This window comes from Tupaia chinensis, unplaced genomic scaffold (assembly GCF_000334495.1).
Source record: "Tupaia chinensis unplaced genomic scaffold, TupChi_1.0 Scaffold149184_1, whole genome shotgun sequence".
Taxonomy (NCBI): domain Eukaryota; kingdom Metazoa; phylum Chordata; class Mammalia; order Scandentia; family Tupaiidae; genus Tupaia; species Tupaia belangeri.
Genome location: NW_006209032.1, coordinates 774,608 through 779,989, shown reverse-complemented (window position 1 = coordinate 779,989; position 5,382 = coordinate 774,608). Strand labels below are relative to the sequence as shown.

General features: G+C 51.8%; 1 pseudogene; it reads right to left on the bottom strand.

Annotated features, from left to right (window-relative positions):
* Positions 1-4,203: 4,203 nt before the first annotated feature.
* Positions 4,204-4,453, bottom strand: LOC102484787 (60S ribosomal protein L38 pseudogene; annotated as a pseudogene).
* Positions 4,454-5,382: the final 929 nt, after the last annotated feature.

The following is a 5,382-nucleotide window of genomic DNA, read 5'->3' as shown; positions in this document are numbered from 1 at the left end:
GATTAAGGGTCAGCTGGTGGCATAGTGGTTAAGGCAGCTGGATCCCACATGGCCAGCTATGAGTCCAAGACCCGGTGGCTTGAAAAATACACCTGGGTGCCGGCAGATGGCATAGCAATTACATTGTTGGCTTCCCACACGACTGACTGTGATTCAAGCCCCAGACCCGGTGGCTTCAAATTCACGCTGAGCATATATGTGTGTGTGCCTAAGATCCCAGGAAGAGAATGGAGAAGAAGGGATTGCAACCTGGCCATCCCCCTTGGGGGGTGATTTCTCACTTTCCCTCACAGTCTCTGTGTCTCTCTCTCTCTCCCTGGCGAGCACACGTGCCTTAAGGCAAAAACTTCTCAAAAAACAAAAGAAAAACACACTGGGTGTACATGTGCATCCCAAATCTCAAGAAGAAAATGAGAAGGGATTGTGGTGTGGCCATCCCTAAGGGGTGCTTTCTCATTTTCCCAAGCTTTCTTCTCCCCCCCCCCATGAGTTCATGTGCCTTAGATTTGTTTTGTTTTGAGAGGTTTTTGCTATAGGGCACGTGTGCTCGCCAGAAAGACAGAGAGAGACAGAGAGACAGAAAGCGAGAAATCTCCCCGCAGTGGGGATGGCCACGCCGCAGTCCCTTCTCCATTCTCCTCGCAGGATCTTGGGCATGCACCCACGTGTGCCCAGCCTGAGTTTAAGCCACCGGGTCCAGGACTCGAACTGCGTTTGACTACATGTAAGTCCAACAACATGGCCATTACACTAACTGCTGGTCCCTATCTCCTTTGTTTCCGCATACTCCGCTCTTTGTTGTTCTTCCCTGGAATGATGCCTCCATGGGGAAGGGGCAGGACTGTGTTCCATCTGCCTACCACTAGTAGGTGCTGGTACCACTGTGGGATAAAGGAATGGAGGGATGTGGCAGCCTCACTGGGGACTGTCACATGCCAAGGTGGCTTCTGCTGCCGGCAGGTTATGTTACAGGTTATGTGACATTGGTTATGTTTCTACCAGAAATTACTTCTTCTTTTGTGTGTGTGTGTGTGTGTGTGTGTTTTTTGAGAGGTTTTTGCCATAAGGCGTGTGCGCTTCCAGGAAGGCAGAGAGAGACAGAGAGACAGAAAGCAAGAAATCACCACCCGGGGGGGATGGCCACACCGCAATCCCTTCTTCGCCGTTCTCCTCTTGGGATCTTGGACACACACGCACATGCACCTGGTGTGAGTTTAAGCCACTGGGTCCAGGACTCGAACCGTTGTCGACTCCATAGGAGTCCAGCAACATAGCCATTGCGCCAACTGCTGGTCCCTACTTCTTCGTTTTAGAGGTCTTTATTTTTATTTATTTATTTATTTTTGCTATAGAGCGTGTACACTCACCAGAGAGACAGAGAAAGACAGAGGTGAGAAATCACCCCCCAGGGGGTTGGTCACACTTCAATCCCTTCTCCTTCATTCTCCCCTCAGGATCTTGGGCATGCACGCACACATGCCCAGCGTGAGTTTTAACCCGGCAGGTTCAGGACTTGAACCACGATGGACTATGTGGCAGTCCAGTGATGTAGCCATCACACCATATGCTGGTCCTAATTGTGTGCTTTCTTGAGAGAAAGTCAAATAACTCAGAAGATTCTTCTGCTTCTTTTTTTCTTTTTTTAAATTTTTGCTATAGGGTGTGTGAGTTCACACAGGGGGAGGGTAAGGGGGAGTGATCACACTCCGGGGGAGGGGGTGTGTGTGTGGCCACACCGCAATCCTTTTTCCTTCATTCTCGTGATTTTGGGCACACATACACATGTGCCAGAGTGTTTTTTCAAGCCACAAGAGCTGGGACTCAAACCACACAGCTGTCCATGTGGGACCAGCTGCCCCTGCCATGCCACCTGCTCGCCTCCAGAACATTCTTCATTCTTCCTTTTTATGCCTATTCCGGGGTAAATATTGTTAACAGCATGGCAGTGCAGGTCCTTCCAGACCTTACTCTGTGGGCAACAAGACTGAGTTGCACTGTGGTCAAGGTGGAGAGGAGGACCGAGAGGAACGAAGAGAGTGACCAGTGCCAATGGGGCAGACAGTCACCCGTCCCGCAGCCGCAGCCGTGGACAGGCCTCTGCTCATAGGATTGCTGGGCTGGGTGGGCCGCATGCCCTCTGGGGAGATTCTGGTTAGGGAAGGCTGCCAGATAAAGTCAAAGGGCAAGCGGTCTTTACAAATGTTGTTCATTTACGATATATCCTAACGCTTAGAGTATTGGCGATAATTAGGAAATAATGAGCTGAAAATGAGGAAGAAGTAATGTGAAATGCAGTAGATGGTTCCAGAACAGATGCCTGTGCGTACTTTCTTTTATTTTTTACTATTTAAAAAAAGAGAGATTTTTCTCTATAGGGCATGTGTGCTCGCTGGAGAGATAAAGAGACAGAGAGAGAGACAGAAAGCAAGAAATCACCCCCCAGGACCAGCAGTTAGTGTAATGGCTATGTTGCTGGACTCCCATGTAGTCGATTGTGGTTCCAGTCTCGAACCTGGTGCCTTAAACTCAGGTTGGGCACATGTGCATGCGTACCCAAGATCCTAAGAGGAGAATGGAGGAGAAGGGATTGCGGCATGGCCATCCCCCCGGGGAGTGATTTCTCACTTTCTGTCTCTCTGTCTTCTCTGTCTCTGTCTGTCTTTCTGGCGACCGCACGTGCCCTATAGCAAAAACCTCTCCAAAAAAATAAAGAAGAAAGAAAGAAATCACCCCCCTGGGGGAGATGGCCACGCTGCATTTTCCTCTTGGGGTTTTGGGTACACGTACACACATCCCTGGTGTGAGTTTTAAGCCGCTGGGTCTGGGACTTGAACTGAGGTCAGCTATGTGGGAGTCCAGTGATGTAACTATTACGCCATCTGCTGGTCCCTCCTGTGCTTTCCTTTGCAGCCTTGAGAGAGAAGGGCAGCTGTCCTTGGGAGGCGGGTTTGGAGAGGAGTGTTGGGTTCAAGGGTGATGATGGTTGGGCACACCTGTGTGTGTGTGTGTGTGTGTGTGTGTGTAGAGGGCAGTCTGGTACGAAGTCGGATCTGGATCTGGCGCTCTCTGGCATGAAGTTGCCATGGGAGGAGCTAAAGGCAGACCACCCCAGGGCTAGCAATGGCCCATCCTTGCAGAACACCCTTGGGGACCTGAGCAATGAAGGGGGTCCGCTTTCCACACTCCCCGAAGTAGGCCAGGGAAGGGATCATGGTGGCTTTTCTGGTCCCTGAGCTGGATATGCGAGGATGCCTGTCCGTGGACTCATTGGCCACAGTGGCCACCAGGTGGCGCACTTGTAAGGGCCGCCACTGCTCAGCCCACCCTGAGGGCCGTCAGCCAGGGCAGAGAGGGCTCTACAGCCACACCTCTCTTGGCTGTTGCTCCTGGGAGGAGGACCTCCGCAAGGTTCCTCAGTCCTCAGGGACACCGCGAGCCCTTCCATCCTGAACTTCCATCGTCCTCCAAGGTCTCTTCCCTTCCTCCTACCGGAGGAATCCCCGTAAGGTTCTTTCCCACCATGCACCTGCTTCAGAGCCACCCAGAGCACCCCGATGATGGCTGTCTCCGACTTTCTTCTCTGGGCTCCATTGTTAACCTGTGCCCAGAATCCCTAGAGAGGCAGTCGTTGCTCCACACAGCAGACCCGAGGCCTTCTTCACACCCTTTCCCCAGACCAGCATATTCTCAGGCTCTCGAAGCCCCACACGGGTGCAGGGAAATCGAGTCTTCAGTTTTACGCCTTTTTAGATGCCTTGGATTTGGCCAGTCAGGGGCCCCTTTGGATGGGGTTACCCCAGAGGACTTGCCCACAGCCCTGCCTCTATATCCTTAACCAGCCGACAGAATTACTCCTCCTCTGTCCCCCACATGGTTGTTTCTGAGGAGACCCCTCAGCCTTGTTCTCTTCCAAGTCAGTCCCCCTGACATGCTCGCAGCCAACACCGTGTTTACTTAACTCAGAAGGCTGTTCGCAGGCTAGAAAGAATTACTAAAGAAAATGCATTGCGGGGCCAGTGGGCGGCGTGGTGGCTAAGGTGACTGGATTGCTCATGGTCAACAGCGTGATTTGAGTCCCAGACTCACTGGCTTGTATTCTGCAACATTGTGTAAGTAACTTATTAGCTCTAATCGTTTTTTGTGGGTGCACTTATTTATTTATTTATTTTAAAAATGTTCAATGTAGTTCAAACAGCGTCTGGTTCATTTTAGCTCCTTCATCGTCAAACCCGGAGGCCGGGACTGCATCAGCTTCTCCACCTTCTCTGTCTGTGATGACCAAGGTGTAAAGGTATCTGCTGCACTGAACTTTAAATTTCACGTTATCCTTATTTTTCTTGATCTTGACAGATTTGGCATCCTTTCGCTGGGCTGTTGGCAGAAAATCTTTGATTTCCTCAATTTTCCAAGGCATGGTGGGGAGCATGAGGAGAGGGTTCTGACGGCACAGCCAGCAGCCAAAAACGAAGAGAACCTGTGGGTGCATTTTTTAGGGGTCTTTATAAACAAGATCTCATCTGGCTCAGCCCAGTAGTGCAATTGGTAGCAAACTGAATTGTATCTCTGGAAGCCACATGGGTGACCACAGGTTCGGATCCCCAGGTTGGCCTGAAAACATGTTTGTGTATATGCCCATGATCCTGATGAGTTAGAGGGCTGGGGAGAGGGGATCCCCTCTCTGTCTCTGGTCAAGCGCATACCTCTGGCAATTAAAAAAATAAATAAGAAGACAGGACTGCAGGACAAAGAGCAGAGCTCCACTTGTTCTAGACCTGTCCTGTGGGGCCAGGGAGGATGAGGTGCACAGACACCTTGCCACATGCACAGTGGAGTTCCTGCACAGGCCTACCGAGCTGGGGTGGCAGGGACTTTAGAGACAAGGCCAATTGGATGTCTGCGTTTGGATCCCAGTTCTGGAGGATGATGCGTTTCACACTCTTAATTTTTTTGGCCATTTGCCCAGAGGCCTCGGAGTCTGATGAGACTGGCAGACATACTGTGGAGGGACAACCAGGCCCAGGTGACAGAACACAGGAAGAGGATGGAGTTCGGGACCAGAGAGGCTTGCGTTCAGTCTGCCCTGATCTGGCTCTGCAACCTTGGCCTGTGAGCTGACCTTCCCATCTGCGTCTGCAAAGTGGGGGTGTGGGGGCCATTTTGCTACCACCAGGTGGGCTGTGGGTGGGACGCTGTCGGTGGTAGTGCTGGTCATACTAGGTAGGCTAGAGGCACCCAGTGGGAAGCTGCGACTTGGGCCCTCCTGGGCAGGGCTGTGCCCTTGGCAGGGAGAGTCTACCGGCTGCCCTGCTGCTTAGAGTGTGGAGCAGAAAGCCAGGGGCTGAACAAGGAGCTGGCCGTGCAGCGGGGCTAAGGCAGCTGAAT